The 15,606-nt window shown below is 44.2% G+C and overlaps 12 non-coding genes across 12 annotated transcripts; all 12 read left to right on the top strand.

Annotated features, from left to right (window-relative positions):
* The first annotated feature begins 1,112 nt into the window (after positions 1-1,112).
* On the top strand, positions 1,113-1,407 carry LOC149597134 (signal recognition particle RNA). Its single transcript, XR_016379487.1, has one exon.
* A 90-nt stretch (positions 1,408-1,497) lies between these two features.
* On the top strand, positions 1,498-1,802 carry LOC149597133 (signal recognition particle RNA). Its single transcript, XR_016379489.1, has one exon.
* A 1,165-nt stretch (positions 1,803-2,967) lies between these two features.
* LOC149597132 (signal recognition particle RNA) lies at positions 2,968-3,267 on the top strand. Its single transcript, XR_016379468.1, has one exon.
* Positions 3,268-3,356: 89 nt separating this feature from the next.
* On the top strand, positions 3,357-3,654 carry LOC149597131 (signal recognition particle RNA). Its single transcript, XR_016379475.1, has one exon.
* Positions 3,655-8,173: 4,519 nt separating this feature from the next.
* Positions 8,174-8,468, top strand: LOC149597130 (signal recognition particle RNA). The gene has a single exon (XR_016379486.1).
* A 90-nt stretch (positions 8,469-8,558) lies between these two features.
* Positions 8,559-8,863, top strand: LOC149597129 (signal recognition particle RNA). Its single transcript, XR_016379488.1, has one exon.
* A 1,165-nt stretch (positions 8,864-10,028) lies between these two features.
* On the top strand, positions 10,029-10,328 carry LOC149597128 (signal recognition particle RNA). The gene has a single exon (XR_016379467.1).
* An 89-nt stretch (positions 10,329-10,417) lies between these two features.
* Positions 10,418-10,715, top strand: LOC149597127 (signal recognition particle RNA). The gene has a single exon (XR_016379474.1).
* Positions 10,716-12,533: 1,818 nt separating this feature from the next.
* On the top strand, positions 12,534-12,833 carry LOC149597126 (signal recognition particle RNA). Its single transcript, XR_016379470.1, has one exon.
* An 89-nt stretch (positions 12,834-12,922) lies between these two features.
* Positions 12,923-13,221, top strand: LOC149597125 (signal recognition particle RNA). The gene has a single exon (XR_016379480.1).
* A 1,066-nt stretch (positions 13,222-14,287) lies between these two features.
* LOC149597124 (signal recognition particle RNA) lies at positions 14,288-14,587 on the top strand. Its single transcript, XR_016379472.1, has one exon.
* Positions 14,588-14,676: 89 nt separating this feature from the next.
* Positions 14,677-14,975, top strand: LOC149597123 (signal recognition particle RNA). Its single transcript, XR_016379479.1, has one exon.
* Positions 14,976-15,606: the final 631 nt, after the last annotated feature.

Raw genomic sequence — 15,606 nt, 5'->3', positions numbered from 1 at the left:
CTTAATACACCGATCAAGATGCGGCTTCCATGTGAGTCTGCAATCAAAGGTCACCCCCAGGTATTTCACCTCGGAGGACTTTGTCAGGACCTGGCCAAAGAAAGAGATATCATTGAACAGATCCTTAGTATTCTTCCTTGTAAAAGGAACAAGGACAGTTTTATCAGGATTAACGGTGAGGTTAACCGCCTGACACCATTGCTCCACGCTAGAGAGAGCAGATCTCATAAGCGCGGTAACAGTATCCGGGAACTTCCCGGTAAAGACTACCGCTACATCGTCCGCATACCCGAAGCAGCTACAGCCCCCAGCACCCCCGAGCCTCCCCAAGAGTTCGTCCACCACCAGGCACCACAACAGGGGGGAGAGCACTCCACCCTGAGGGCAGCCCCTGCTGGTAGTTACCCCTAGAGAGTCCCCAAGGAGGGACGCCGACACCTCGCGGTCGGTAAGCATGGACTTGATCCAGCGGCCAAGAGTGTCGCTGATGCCAAATCTCTTGACAGCTTCAGTACTAACCGAGCTAGAGACCTTGTCAAAGGCCCCCTCAATATCGAGGAAGACGGCCAGTGAAATTTCCTGAAACTCGAATGCCCTATCCAGGCAATTCGTAAGGCCGTGAAGGGCCGTCTCAGTGGATTTGCCTATTTGGTAGGCAAATTGTGAAGAAGAGGGAGGAGTTACCGAAAATACCTCGTCTCTAATGTACCTGTCCACCAGCTTCTCCAGAATTTTGAGGAAGAAGGAGGTCAGGCATATGGGCCTAAATGCCTTCGCCTCGAGATAGGAAGCCTTCCCGGGCTTGGGAATAAAGATGACCCCTTGAAATGACTAAATTGGTACGAGCAAAGAGCGTTTGTAGTGCGGACCTGACAATGTGCGTGCAGATATTTTCTATACCAATGATTTGGAGAAGTTTTCTAGGGGCCCGAACCATTGCCGTTCCCGGGGCCCGCAAAGTCTCTCGACGGGCCTGCGCTTCTGACACCATGTTAGGCCTTGAACTATGCAATATGCGAGACTACAAGTAACAGTAGTTAAGAGATGTTTATTGCGGCTAAGCCAGAGCTCGAATGAATTAGTACAATCTATGTTACTATACAAGATAACTCGGGTGCACATGCGCGCCCTCTATGTACACGTGACTTTTTATGTAACAGATGGATGGTATGAGGTTGGGATTCCAGTGACTCAAGGACTCGTGTACATCGGACGTCCGCGTCAAGCTGGGTGTCAATATGGTCGACTTCAGGTAGCTCATGGACCACCAGGTTGTTCTAAGGAGGGACAAAACGACTCAGGGCGGTAACGCAGCAGGCAAAGGTTCCCGCATTCGGCAGTGACGGGATAACGTCTGAGAGCGAGCTTCGAGTCACAACGCAACAAATACGACTGTACACGATTCTTATGTCAGTTTTTACACTTCAGATAGTTATTTTAGCTTCAATGTTGTTATCCTTGCAAAGTTTGAATTGTTTTATTCGAGATAACTTTGCAGCTGGGAGTTGTGGCGTCCCCAGTAATCCAGCCCTTTGGAAGATAGAATCTATGGATTATGGATGAAATGAGGTTGGGATTCCTGTGACTCAAGGACTACTGTACATCGGACGTCCGCGTTAAGCTGCATGTCTATGTGGTCGTCTTCAGGTAGCTCATGGACCACCAGGTTGTTCTAAGGAGGGACAAAACGGCTCAGGGCAGTAACGCAGCAGGCAAAGGTTCCCGCATTCGGCAGTGACGGGATAACGTCTGAGAGCGAGCTTCGACTCACAACGCAACCAATAAAACCGTTCACGATTCTTATGTCAGTTTTTACCTCTCCGTGTGACGTAGTCCAGGAGAGGTTCTGTAACGGCTATGTCTGTGTGTCTGTCTGTCTGTCTGTCTCTCTGTGTGTCTGTCTGTCCGTTGTTACACCCAAGTGACCGCGTTCGCAGTTTGCGTATCGGAGCAAAGGGTTCGCCATTTCCGAACTGCTTTCACAGTCACGGAAATGGCTCCTCTACTTGAGTTCTCACACCGCCATCTTCTGGTCTTTGTCCATCCCACTCGGACACCAGTCTGTTCTTACTGGCTTCTAATCACCACCATCTTCTGTTCTTTGTCAATCCCACATTGACACCAGTCTGCACTTACACTGGCTTCTAACACCACCATCCACTGGTCTTCCGTCTATTCCACATAGACACCAATCTGTAACATTGGCTTCTACTCCATTATCATCGTTTGGTTTTAGGATATACGCGGCGATCAGCTAGGGTTACGAGAAACGTCTAGCCTCCCTAAGGTGGGATCGCCACCAAAGGTTTTCGCAATTGCACTTTTTCCTTACTATTATAATGGAAACAAATCGTATATATACCCCAAAATTTGAAAAAAGCGGGCAAGAGGGTACCCTTCACTTTAAACGTCAATATTAGCAAAGTTTCAGAAGATAATAGGTATAACTTTATTTTAAACGATTTAACTATTATTAATGTTAATTGTTGAAGATTAAAATAATTAAAAATAATTAAAAATAATTATATTTATTTAAATATTAAAGATAAAACTCTCGTGCAAAGAGAGAGATTATCATTGCCTCCTATATCTACCAAGGCCTGTGCATGCGATATATTTCCTTCATTGCCCGATATATCTATCAAGGCCCGTGCATTGTGATATATTTCATTCAGCGCCTCCTATATCTATCAAGGCCCGTGCATTGTGATATATTTCATTCATTGCCTCCTATATCTATCAAGGCCCGTGCATTGCGATATACTTTTAAAAACAACAACAAAAATGGGAAACCCCAACTCAGAAACATAATAACGTTTTCATTGGATACTTAAGTTTAAATAATCTTCTTGACACGGAGAGGTAATATTTTGGTTTACCCAACTTGTTTAACTTCAAATAGTGATTTTAGCTTCAATGTTGTTATCCTTGCAAAGTTTGAATTGTTTTATTCGAGATAACTTTGCAGCTGGGAGTAGTGGCGTTCTCCTGTAATCCAGCCCTTTGGAAACTAGAATCTATAGATGGTATGAGGTTGGGATTCCTGTGACTCAAGGACTACTGTACATCGGACGTCCGCGTTAAGCTGGGTGTCAATGTGGTCGTCTTCAAGTAGCTCATGGATCACCAGGTTGTTCTAAGGAGGGACGAAACGGCTCAGGGCGGTAACGCAGCAGACAAAAGTTCCCGTATTCGGCAGTGACGGGATAACGTCTGAGAACGAGCTTCGAGTCACAACGCAACCAATACGACCGCCCACGATTCTTATGTCAGTTTTTACACTTCAAATAGTGATTTTAGCTTCAATGTTGTTATTCTTGCAAAGTTTGAATTGTATTATTCGAGATAACTTTGCAGCTGGGAGTTGTGGCGTTCTACTGTAATCCAGCCCTTTGGAAGCTAGAATCTATGCATGGTATGAGGTTGGGATTCCTGTGACTGAAGGAATACTGTACATCGGACGTCCGCGTTGTTGGGTGTCAATGTGGTTGTCTTCAGGTAGCTCATGGATCACCAGGTTGTTCTAAGGAGGGACGAAACGGCTCAGGGCGGTAACGCAGAAGGCAAAAGTTCCCGCATTCGGCAGTGACGGGATAACGTCTGAGAACGAGCTTCGAGTCACAACGCTACCAATACGACCGCACACGATTCTTATGTCTGTTTTTACCTCTCCGAGTGACGATGACGTCAGGGAGAGGTATTAAACTGGACGTGTTTGTCTGTCTGTGTGTGTGTGTCTGTCACACCCCACGAGACCGCGTTCGCAGTTTGTGTATCGGAGCAAACGTGTTCCCAATTTCCGGACTTCATTGACAGTTCACGGAAATTTGGAAAATTGTGTTTGTCTCCGCAGGCTATTTTACTTGAGTTCCCACACCACCAGTTTTGGTTTTCGTCCACCCACATGGAAACTAGTCTGTACTTGCTGGCTTCCAAGCACCACCATCTTCTGTTCTTCGTCAATTCCACATTGACACCAGCTTCTATGCACCACCATCTTCATGTCTTTGTCCATTCCACATGGACGCCAGTCAGTACGTTCTGGCTTCTTTTCCTTCGTCACCGTTTGGTTTCAAGATATACGCGGCGATCGGCTAGGGTTACGAGAAACGTCGAGCCTCCCAATGGCAGGGCTTCCACCATCGGTTCACGCGAATGCGTTTTTTATCTATTATGATAAAGGAAACGAAACGTATATATACCCCAAAATTTGAAAAAAAGCGGGCAAGAAGGATACCCTTCACTTTAAACGTCAATATTAGCAAAGTTTCGAAAGATAATAGGAACAACTTTATTTTAAACGATTTAACTAATTTAAAAGTTATTTACTGGCGATTAAAATAGTTAATATCATTTATATTTAATTAATTATTTAAGATAAACTTATTTCTAGGTAATGACACAAGTGAGAGTTTATATAGAACGAGTAATGAAGATTGCATCCGAATCGAAACACTACACGCATATCAAAATTAACTTAAAGCGAGTTGGATTATAAGATCTCTTACAATACGATAACATTTCCTTTTTGCAGAATATTAAATGGAAATATTTTAAATATTTTTCGGCATTACGATTCTTTTAGTAGTTGTGTAGCTATAAAGCTCTGTTTCATCTCAATATTCCAAGAACATCTTTTGATATTAACATTTCAAATTTGGTATTTACTTTTTAATTCAGCTTTACTACATTTATATATAGTGTAAACGCAACTTTTAATTACACTACATAATATGGATCTTAATACATCGTCTCTCTATAAGTGTTGAAGCGATTGGATCAATGAAATAAGATATCCTAGATTTAAGCCTGAATTGGCCTTGTTTCGTGTCCTCTTACAAGAGGTGTTAACGGTTCATAGTGAGCCGAAAGATAAATACACACTTCAGTGATAGATATGAGGTCCTCATTAGAATTATGAGAATACACAGGGATTTGTTAAACGATTAAACCTTTAAAAATGACCTTCGCAATATCCCGCCAATTTGAGATACGTATTTCCGGTTTTTCTCATTGGTTGGTGAACCCATGGACGAAGAAATACTGAAGAACCAATGGCAACCCATTACTAAGCGACTAAACAACCAATGTAAAGCTTACTTCCCCCTTTTCAGCCCAAAAATGGAGGGGGTTATGAAAATTCGGAGTCAAATCCCGGAAAACGCTAGCGCCATCTAGACAAAATAAGACATTAGCTGCTTCCCTCGTTAGAAATTTGATTCACCCACTATCCGGTTTGCTACTATCTGCCGCTAGAAGGCGAATTAACAAGTATTTCTCAACTTTCTCCCTCTGCCATCCGTCCTTCACTATTGGTTCGTCCATGGTGGACCTGTGTTTGGAAAGTAAATTCGTCAAGACTCGGAGAGGTTTATTTTGGTTTCCCAACTTGTTACACTTCAGATAGTGATTTTAACTTCAATGTTGTTATCCTTGCAAAGTTTGAATTGTTTTATTCGAAGTATCTTTGCAGCTAGGAGTTACCCCTTTGGTGGTAGAAATAGGGAAAGTCTTGAGAGGATTCCTATTAGTTTCGAAAATATCTTGTAAATACTGTAAAATATCAAGGCATAGACTACCATACTTACATCATATTATTATGTAAATTCTGAGGTGTAAGAGACTCGCAGAAGGTATTATTATTATTATTGATGAGGAGGGTACGCGCCCTAGCACCGATGCCAAAGGCATATTGTACATCCTCATATTCAGGCCTTGAATAGGCCCGTAGCTGCAGCGTAGCGAAGAATTCGCTCCACCGTAATAGAGGAGACCCTCGAGGGTTCCAAAGTATGTGAATCAAAATATTCTAGTCTAAGCGAGGCGAAGCAGTCGCACTCGCAAAGTACGTGAGCGGATGTTTCTTCCTTCTCCTGACACGACCTACAGAGAGGGTCGTCGGCAAAACCCATCAGATGGAGGTGCCTATTAAGCCGACAGTGCTCGGTCAAAAGACCGGTGGCCAGCCTAATATCCCATCTGCGGAGCGAAATTAGGTCTCTGGCACGAGACCTGCAGGGACCATTGACAAAAAGTTTTGTCTGTCTCTGGCCCTCCAAGTTATGCCAGAGCTGGTTTTGTATGACAGTCAACCTGTCATGCAGACACCGTTTGACGTGCCTGTAGGGGATGGGGATGGGGACGGCCGGCTCCGGCCCCAAGAGCTTGGCCTTCGCACCCCTTTTCGCAAATCTGTCGGCTTGCTCATTGCCATGATATCCGCTATGCCCTGGCACCCAATACAACAGAACCCTGTTGCAGGATGCCAGTCGCGCTAGCAGATCAAGGCAGCTGCGCACCAGTTGAGAGGTAATCTGACACTGGTTCAGCGCGTTCAGGGCGGCCTGACTGTCAGAATAAATTCTCTCAGTCCGTCCGGTATACCCTTTGTTAATACAGTAATCTGCGCAATAACAGATCGCGGCAATTTCCGCCTGGAACACACTAGCGAAGGTGCCGAGGCAAGCAGAAAAGCCGACCCTTGTGGTTTGGCAGTAATAGCCGGCGCCAGCGCCGGAATCAGTATTGGAACCATCGGTGAACCAAATAGTTTCACCCCCAGTGCCAAGAGGCAGCAGGTTAGTCCACTCTGCCCGACTGGGGAAGTGGATGCTGAAAGGCTTAGTGAAATCAAAACTGGTAACGGTTTTGTCAGAGCACATCGTAAGCGACGGCTCAAGTGCGGCGTACTCCCGAAAGAGCTTCGTATGGCTGTAATCCCAAAGTCTTGGAACCCAGCAGCCACTAATGTTGAGCCTGTAGGCTCCCATGACAGCCTCCTCCTCAATGAAGAGATGGAGAGGAAGCATGTCAAGGAGCACCTCCAGGGAAGCAGTTGGGGTTGATCTCATGGCCCCCGTAACACAAATGCAGGCAAGCCTTTGAAGCTTGCGCAGGGCAGCCTGCACCGTCTTAAACCGGACCCTTGTCCACCAGACAAGTGCCCCGTAAGAAAGTATGGGTCTGATGATCCCAGTATAGAGCCAGTGTACAGCCTTGGGGTTGAGGCCCCAAGTCTGGCCGACAGAGCTCCTGGTCCTCCAGAAGAGCATCTTGGCCTTCTTAATACACCGATCAAGATGCGGCTTCCATGTGAGTCTGCAATCAAAGGTCACCCCCAGGTATTTCACCTCGGAGGACTTTGTCAGGACCTGGCCAAAGAAAGAGATATCATTGAACAGATCCTTAGTATTCTTCCTTGTAAAAGGAACAAGGACAGTTTTATCAGGATTAACGGTGAGGTTAACCGCCTGACACCATTGCTCCACGCTAGAGAGAGCAGATCTCATAAGCGCGGTAACAGTATCCGGGAACTTCCCGGTAAAGACTACCGCTACATCGTCCGCATACCCGAAGCAGCTACAGCCCCCAGCACCCCCGAGCCTCCCCAAGAGTTCGTCCACCACCAGGCACCACAACAGGGGGGAGAGCACTCCACCCTGAGGGCAGCCCCTGCTGGTAGTTACCCCTAGAGAGTCCCCAAGGAGGGACGCCGACACCTCGCGGTCGGTAAGCATGGACTTGATCCAGCGGCCAAGAGTGTCGCTGATGCCAAATCTCTTGACAGCTTCAGTACTAACCGAGCTAGAGACCTTGTCAAAGGCCCCCTCAATATCGAGGAAGACGGCCAGTGAAATTTCCTGAAACTCGAATGCCCTATCCAGGCAATTCGTAAGGCCGTGAAGGGCCGTCTCAGTGGATTTGCCTATTTGGTAGGCAAATTGTGAAGAAGAGGGAGGAGTTACCGAAAATACCTCGTCTCTAATGTACCTGTCCACCAGCTTCTCCAGAATTTTGAGGAAGAAGGAGGTCAGGCATATGGGCCTAAATGCCTTCGCCTCGAGATAGGAAGCCTTCCCGGGCTTGGGAATAAAGATGACCCCTTGAAATGACTAAATTGGTACGAGCAAAGAGCGTTTGTAGTGCGGACCTGACAATGTGCGTGCAGATATTTTCTATACCAATGATTTGGAGAAGTTTTCTAGGGGCCCGAACCATTGCCGTTCCCGGGGCCCGCAAAGTCTCTCGACGGGCCTGCGCTTCTGACACCATGTTAGGCCTTGAACTATGCAATATGCGAGACTACAAGTAACAGTAGTTAAGAGATGTTTATTGCGGCTAAGCCAGAGCTCGAATGAATTAGTACAATCTATGTTACTATACAAGATAACTCGGGTGCACATGCGCGCCCTCTATGTACACGTGACTTTTTATGTAACAGATGGATGGTATGAGGTTGGGATTCCAGTGACTCAAGGACTCGTGTACATCGGACGTCCGCGTCAAGCTGGGTGTCAATATGGTCGACTTCAGGTAGCTCATGGACCACCAGGTTGTTCTAAGGAGGGACAAAACGACTCAGGGCGGTAACGCAGCAGGCAAAGGTTCCCGCATTCGGCAGTGACGGGATAACGTCTGAGAGCGAGCTTCGAGTCACAACGCAACAAATACGACTGTACACGATTCTTATGTCAGTTTTTACACTTCAGATAGTTATTTTAGCTTCAATGTTGTTATCCTTGCAAAGTTTGAATTGTTTTATTCGAGATAACTTTGCAGCTGGGAGTTGTGGCGTCCCCAGTAATCCAGCCCTTTGGAAGATAGAATCTATGGATTATGGATGAAATGAGGTTGGGATTCCTGTGACTCAAGGACTACTGTACATCGGACGTCCGCGTTAAGCTGCATGTCTATGTGGTCGTCTTCAGGTAGCTCATGGACCACCAGGTTGTTCTAAGGAGGGACAAAACGGCTCAGGGCAGTAACGCAGCAGGCAAAGGTTCCCGCATTCGGCAGTGACGGGATAACGTCTGAGAGCGAGCTTCGACTCACAACGCAACCAATAAAACCGTTCACGATTCTTATGTCAGTTTTTACCTCTCCGTGTGACGTAGTCCAGGAGAGGTTCTGTAACGGCTATGTCTGTGTGTCTGTCTGTCTGTCTGTCTCTCTGTGTGTCTGTCTGTCCGTTGTTACACCCAAGTGACCGCGTTCGCAGTTTGCGTATCGGAGCAAAGGGTTCGCCATTTCCGAACTGCTTTCACAGTCACGGAAATGGCTCCTCTACTTGAGTTCTCACACCGCCATCTTCTGGTCTTTGTCCATCCCACTCGGACACCAGTCTGTTCTTACTGGCTTCTAATCACCACCATCTTCTGTTCTTTGTCAATCCCACATTGACACCAGTCTGCACTTACACTGGCTTCTAACACCACCATCCACTGGTCTTCCGTCTATTCCACATAGACACCAATCTGTAACATTGGCTTCTACTCCATTATCATCGTTTGGTTTTAGGATATACGCGGCGATCAGCTAGGGTTACGAGAAACGTCTAGCCTCCCTAAGGTGGGATCGCCACCAAAGGTTTTCGCAATTGCACTTTTTCCTTACTATTATAATGGAAACAAATCGTATATATACCCCAAAATTTGAAAAAAGCGGGCAAGAGGGTACCCTTCACTTTAAACGTCAATATTAGCAAAGTTTCAGAAGATAATAGGTATAACTTTATTTTAAACGATTTAACTATTATTAATGTTAATTATTGAAGATTAAAATAATTAAAAATAATTAAAAATAATTATATTTATTTAAATATTAAAGATAAAACTCTCGTGCAAAGAGAGAGATTATCATTGCCTCCTATATCTACCAAGGCCTGTGCATGCGATATATTTCCTTCATTGCCCGATATATCTATCAAGGCCCGTGCATTGTGATATATTTCATTCAGCGCCTCCTATATCTATCAAGGCCCGTGCATTGTGATATATTTCATTCATTGCCTCCTATATCTATCAAGGCCCGTGCATTGCGATATACTTTTAAAAACAACAACAAAAATGGGAAACCCCAACTCAGAAACATAATAACGTTTTCATTGGATACTTAAGTTTAAATAATCTTCTTGACACGGAGAGGTAATATTTTGGTTTACCCAACTTGTTTAACTTCAAATAGTGATTTTAGCTTCAATGTTGTTATCCTTGCAAAGTTTGAATTGTTTTATTCGAGATAACTTTGCAGCTGGGAGTAGTGGCGTTCTCCTGTAATCCAGCCCTTTGGAAACTAGAATCTATAGATGGTATGAGGTTGGGATTCCTGTGACTCAAGGACTACTGTACATCGGACGTCCGCGTTAAGCTGGGTGTCAATGTGGTCGTCTTCAAGTAGCTCATGGATCACCAGGTTGTTCTAAGGAGGGACGAAACGGCTCAGGGCGGTAACGCAGCAGACAAAAGTTCCCGTATTCGGCAGTGACGGGATAACGTCTGAGAACGAGCTTCGAGTCACAACGCAACCAATACGACCGCCCACGATTCTTATGTCAGTTTTTACACTTCAAATAGTGATTTTAGCTTCAATGTTGTTATTCTTGCAAAGTTTGAATTGTATTATTCGAGATAACTTTGCAGCTGGGAGTTGTGGCGTTCTACTGTAATCCAGCCCTTTGGAAGCTAGAATCTATGCATGGTATGAGGTTGGGATTCCTGTGACTGAAGGAATACTGTACATCGGACGTCCGCGTTGTTGGGTGTCAATGTGGTTGTCTTCAGGTAGCTCATGGATCACCAGGTTGTTCTAAGGAGGGACGAAACGGCTCAGGGCGGTAACGCAGAAGGCAAAAGTTCCCGCATTCGGCAGTGACGGGATAACGTCTGAGAACGAGCTTCGAGTCACAACGCTACCAATACGACCGCACACGATTCTTATGTCTGTTTTTACCTCTCCGAGTGACGATGACGTCAGGGAGAGGTATTAAACTGGACGTGTTTGTCTGTCTGTGTGTGTGTGTCTGTCACACCCCACGAGACCGCGTTCGCAGTTTGTGTATCGGAGCAAACGTGTTCCCAATTTCCGGACTTCATTGACAGTTCACGGAAATTTGGAAAATTGTGTTTGTCTCCGCAGGCTATTTTACTTGAGTTCCCACACCACCAGTTTTGGTTTTCGTCCACCCACATGGAAACTAGTCTGTACTTGCTGGCTTCCAAGCACCACCATCTTCTGTTCTTCGTCAATTCCACATTGACACCAGCTTCTATGCACCACCATCTTCATGTCTTTGTCCATTCCACATGGACGCCAGTCAGTACGTTCTGGCTTCTTTTCCTTCGTCACCGTTTGGTTTCAAGATATACGCGGCGATCGGCTAGGGTTACGAGAAACGTCGAGCCTCCCAATGGCAGGGCTTCCACCATCGGTTCACGCGAATGCGTTTTTTATCTATTATGATAAAGGAAACGAAACGTATATATACCCCAAAATTTGAAAAAAAGCGGGCAAGAAGGATACCCTTCACTTTAAACGTCAATATTAGCAAAGTTTCGAAAGATAATAGGAACAACTTTATTTTAAACGATTTAACTAATTTAAAAGTTATTTACTGGCGATTAAAATAGTTAATATCATTTATATTTAATTAATTATTTAAGATAAACTTATTTCTAGGTAATGACACAAGTGAGAGTTTATATAGAACGAGTAATGAAGATTGCATCCGAATCGAAACACTACACGCATATCAAAATTAACTTAAAGCGAGTTGGATTATAAGATCTCTTACAATACGATAACATTTCCTTTTTGCAGAATATTAAATGGAAATATTTTAAATATTTTTCGGCATTACGATTCTTTTAGTAGTTGTGTAGCTATAAAGCTCTGTTTCATCTCAATATTCCAAGAACATCTTTTGATATTAACATTTCAAATTTGGTATTTACTTTTTAATTCAGCTTTACTACATTTATATATAGTGTAAACGCAACTTTTAATTACACTACATAATATGGATCTTAATACATCGTCTCTCTATAAGTGTTGAAGCGATTGGATCAATGAAATAAGATATCCTAGATTTAAGCCTGAATTGGCCTTGTTTCGTGTCCTCTTACAAGAGGTGTTAACGGTTCATAGTGAGCCGAAAGATAAATACACACTTCAGTGATAGATATGAGGTCCTCATTAGAATTATGAGAATACACAGGGATTTGTTAAACGATTAAACCTTTAAAAATGACCTTCGCAATATCCCGCCAATTTGAGATACGTATTTCCGGTTTTTCTCATTGGTTGGTGAACCCATGGACGAAGAAATACTGAAGAACCAATGGCAACCCATTACTAAGCGACTAAACAACCAATGTAAAGCTTACTTCCCCCTTTTCAGCCCAAAAATGGAGGGGGTTATGAAAATTCGGAGTCAAATCCCGGAAAACGCTAGCGCCATCTAGACAAAATAAGACATTAGCTGCTTCCCTCGTTAGAAATTTGATTCACCCACTATCCGGTTTGCTACTATCTGCCGCTAGAAGGCGAATTAACAAGTATTTTTCAACTTTCTCCCTCTGCCATCCGTCCTTCACTATTGGTTCGTCCATGGTGGACCTGTGTTTGGAAAGTAAATTCGTCAAGACTCGGAGAGGTTTATTTTGGTTTCCCAACTTGTTACACTTCAGATAGTGATTTTAACTTCAATGTTGTTATCCTTGCAAAGTTTGAATTGTTTTATTCGAAGTATCTTTGCAGCTAGGAGTTGTGTCGTTCTCCTGTAATCCAGCCCTTTGGAAGCTAGAATCTATGCATGGTATGAGGTTGGGATTCCTGTGACTCAAGGACTACTGTACATCGGACGTCCGCGTTAAGCTGGGTGTCAATGTGGTCGTCTTCAGGTAGCTCATGCGCCACCAGGTTATTCTGAGGAGGGACAAAACGGCTCAGGGCGGTAACGCAGCAGGCAAAGGTTCCCGCATTCGGCAGTGACGGGATAACGTCTGAGAGCGAGCTTCGAGTCACAACGCAACAAATACGACTGTACACGATTCTTATGTCAGTTTTTACACTTCAGATAGTTATTTTAGCTTCAATGTTGTTATCCTTGCAAAGTTTGAATTGTTTTATTCGAGATAACTTTGCAGCTGGGAGTTGTGGCGTCCCCAGTAATCCAGCCCTTTGGAAGATAGAATCTATGGATGAAATGAGGTTGGGATTCCTGTGACTCAAGGACTACTGTACATCGGACGTCCGCGTTAAGCTGCATGTCAATGTGGTCGTCTTCAGGTAGCTCATGGACCACCAGGTTGTTCTAAGGAGGGACAAAACGGCTCAGGGCAGTAACGCAGCAGGCAAAGGTTCCCGCATTCGGCAGTGACGGGATAACGTCTGAGAGCGAGCTTCGACTCACAACGCAACCAATAAAACCGTTCACGATTCTTATGTCAGTTTTTACCTCTCCGTGTGACGTAGTCCAGGAGAGGTTCTGTAACGGCCGTGTCTGTGTGTCTGTCTGTCTGTCTGTCTCTCTGTGTGTCTGTCTGTCCGTTGTTACACCCAAGTGACCGCGTTCGCAGTTTGCGTATCGGAGCAAAGTGTTCGCCATTTCCGAACTGCTTTCACAGTCACGGAAATGGCTCCTCTACTTGAGTTCTCACACCGCCATTTTCTGGTCTTTGTCCATCCCACACGGACACCAGTCTGTTCTTACTGGCTTCTAATCACCACCATCTTCTGTTCTTTGTCAATCCCACATTGACACCAGTCTGCACTTACACTGGCTTCTAACACCACCATCCACTGGTCTTCCGTCTATTCCACATAGACACCAATCTGTATCATTGGCTTCTACTCCATTATCATCGTTTGGTTTTAGGATATACGCGGCGATCAGCTAGGGTTACGAGAAACGTCTAGCCTCCCTAAGGTGGGATCGCCACCAAAGGTTTTCGCAATTGCGCTTTTTCCTTGCTATTACAATGGAAACAAATCGTATATATACCCCAAAATTTGAAAAAAGCGGGCAAGAGGGTACCCTTCACTTTAAACGTCAATATTAGCAAAGTTTGAGAAGATAATAGGTATAACTTTATTTTAAACGATTTAACTATTATTAATGTTAATTATTGAAGATTAAAATAATTAAAAATAATTAAAAATAATTATATTTATTTAAATATTAAAGATAAAACTCTCGTGCAAAGAGAGATATTATCATTGCCTCCTATATCTAACAAGGCCTGTGCATGCTATATATTTCCTTCATTGCCTCTTATATCTATCAAGGCCCGTGCATTGCGATATATTTTTAAAAACAACAACAAAAATGGGAAACCCCAACTCAGAAACATAATAACGTTTTCATTGGATACTTAAGTTTAAATAATCTTCTTGACACGGAGAGGTAATATTTTGGTTTACCCAACTTGTTTAACTTCAAATAGTGATTTTAGCTTCAATGTTGTTATCCTTGCAAAGTTTGAATTGTTTTATTCGAGATAACTTTGCAGCTGGGAGTAGTGGCGTTCTCCTGTAATCCAGCCCTTTGGAAACTAGAATCTATAGATGGTATGAGGTTGGGATTCCTGTGACTCAAGGACTACTGTACATCGGACGTCCGCGTTAAGCTGGGTGTCAATGTGGTCGTCTTCAGGTAGCTCATGCGCCACCAGGTTATTCTGAGGAGGGACAAAACGGCTCAGGGCGGTAACGCAGCAGGCAAAGGTTCCCGCATTCGGCAGTGACGGGATAACGTCTGAGAGCGAGCTTCGAGTCACAACGCAACAAATACGACTGTACACGATTCTTATGTCAGTTTTTACACTTCAGATAGTTATTTTAGCTTCAATGTTGTTATCCTTGCAAAGTTTGAATTGTTTTATTCGAGATAACTTTGCAGCTGGGAGTTGTGGCGTCCCCAGTAATCCAGCCCTTTGGAAGATAGAATCTATGGATGAAATGAGGTTGGGATTCCTGTGACTCAAGGACTACTGTACATCGGACGTCCGCGTTAAGCTGCATGTCAATGTGGTCGTCTTCAGGTAGCTCATGGACCACCAGGTTGTTCTAAGGAGGGACAAAACGGCTCAGGGCAGTAACGCAGCAGGCAAAGGTTCCCGCATTCGGCAGTGACGGGATAACGTCTGAGAGCGAGCTTCGACTCACAACGCAACCAATACGACCGTACACGATTCTTATGTCAGTTTTTACCTCTCCGTGTGACCTAGTCCAGGAGAGGTTCTGTAACGGCCGTGTCTGTGTGTGTGTCTGTCTGTCCGTTGTTACACCCACGTGACCGCGGTCGCAGTTTGCGTATCGGAGCAAAGTGTTCGCCATTTCCGAACTGCTTTCACAGTCACGGAAATGGCTCCTCTACTTGAGTTCTCACACCACCATCTTCTGGTCTTTGTCCATCCCACACGGACACCAGTCTGTTCTTACTGGCTTCTAATCACCACCATCTTCTGTTCTTCCGTCTATTTCACATAGACACCTATCTGTATCATTGGCTTCTACTCCATTATCATCGTTTGGTTTTAGGATATACGCGGCGATCAGCTAGGGTTACGAAAAACGTCTAGCCTCTCTAAGGTGGGATCGCCACCAAAGGTTTTCGCAATTGCGCTTTTTCCTTACTATTATAATGGAAACGAATCGTATATATACCCCAAAATTTGAAAAAAGCGGGGAAGTGGGGTACCCTTCACTTTAAACGTCAATATTAGCAAAGTTTGAGAAGATAATAGGTATAACTTTATTTTAAACGATTTAACTATTATTAATGTTAATTATTGAAGATTAAAATAAATAAAAATAATTATATTTATT

The sequence above is a fragment of the Phalangium opilio genome, unplaced genomic scaffold (genome assembly GCF_054372755.1).
Source record: "Phalangium opilio isolate 3A_F unplaced genomic scaffold, DU_Popi_V2 ptg000390l_1, whole genome shotgun sequence".
Classification (NCBI taxonomy): domain Eukaryota; kingdom Metazoa; phylum Arthropoda; class Arachnida; order Opiliones; family Phalangiidae; genus Phalangium; species Phalangium opilio.
Note: the sequence above shows the minus strand (reverse complement) of the source record. Positions and strands in the feature narration are given on the sequence as shown.